The sequence below is a fragment of the Mus caroli genome, chromosome 8 (assembly GCF_900094665.2).
Source record: "Mus caroli chromosome 8, CAROLI_EIJ_v1.1, whole genome shotgun sequence".
Classification (NCBI taxonomy): Eukaryota; Metazoa; Chordata; class Mammalia; order Rodentia; family Muridae; genus Mus; species Mus caroli.
In genome coordinates this window covers 75,577,716-75,579,254 of record NC_034577.1, presented here as the reverse complement: position 1 = coordinate 75,579,254, position 1,539 = coordinate 75,577,716, and positions in this window count along the sequence as shown.

Genomic DNA, 1,539 nt, shown 5'->3' with positions numbered 1-1,539 from the left:
TCTACAAAGTGAGTTCCAGGACAGCCAGGGCTATACAGAGAAACCCTGTCTCGAAAAACAACAACAACAACAAAATCGAAATAAAGAAACAAAGAAAACTAAGACATCACTGCTATTATTGAGACAGGGTCCTGCCGGGGATGTAAGATTCCCCTGGAGTAGGAGTCACAGCGATCATGTGCCATATAGGTTCCAGGAATCAAACTCAAGTCTTCTGGGATCCATTGACCGGTGCTCTTAACCTCTGAGCCATCTCTCCAGTTCCTCTATTGTGTTCTTCCCCTACAAAAGAGCCCCACTTGAGCAGCCCTGTTTCAAGGGTTCACAGGCTACTTATGAGTGACTGTTAGTTGCCATGGTGGGGAGGGGTCTGTCCAAAAGCAACCAGTGGGTTAGTCGGCTTCTGGGGACCAGGTTGGGTTTTTCCTGCTTTGAGGATCGTAAACACTAAATGGGATCACAGCTATGTTGGCAGGTTTTAGTTTGAACTTCTACTGTACGCTGGGCGCTGTTCCACGTGCTGACTTGTCTCCGCATGGACATACACTTGATCCTTGGAGCTCAGAGTTCAGAGAGACATTTAACAACCCCCTTACCCTGGTATCTCAAGAGCTCTAAAGGATGAGGCAAGAGGATCTCCAATCAGACTAACCCGGGTTACATAATGAGAGAAGGGGTGGGGAGTTTCAGAGGTAGTGCAGGGTGGTGGGCCGTCTAATCCTGGACTAGATGAATAAATGATGCTGGAGAGGCCGCGAAGGTAGGAAAACGCAGGGTTCTCTTAGGTCATGGGGGTGGGGTGTGGAAAAATGACGAAGATGGTGAGTGGCTTCCGCACTGTGGAAAATATAAGCTGAGTCAGGGGGAAAAAACGATTCGAAGTGGGGGATTTGACATGCATTAAGTCCAATCTAATGAAACTAACACTCTCATGGGTCGAAATGGGCAATTTCATGTTCATTCCACAGACGTAGAAAGGATTGGGGTGTCTTAGCTCGCAGCTCAAGAGGAACTCGTAAAGTTAACAGCCCACAGCGAGCGCATTGCTAGGAAGGACTGTGCTGGCCCTGGCCGGCTCTTAGAGCATCCAAACTGTACCAGTGGCCCAGAGAGGTTATGTGAGTTTCTAGGGTCATTACAGCTCAGAGAGAGTCAACCCCGGCCGGGAGGCGGCCGGAAGCGACCCTCCGTAAACAAAGCCGTGTGTAGGCGCAGCCCCAGCCGCCAGGCTAGAGGGCCGGCCCAAAGAGGCGGAGAAGGAATGTTGTGAATGAACGTGAGACCGCCCCGAAACTCCTCACAAGGCCAAGCCGTGGGGTCCCCTCATTTTGATTGGCTCATACCGCCCCGTGATGGACAGCGACTCTTCTTGCGACCTTTTATTGGATGGCACAGAAAAGACGGACGTGGAGATTGTCGAATGAACAGCGGCATCTTGGAGGCGGGTCTTCGAAGACAGCCAATAGAAAGGGAGAAATAGGGCGGCGGGGGCGGGGCCTCGTCTGAGGAGGCAGCGGCTGCTAAGACGGCTTCATTGTT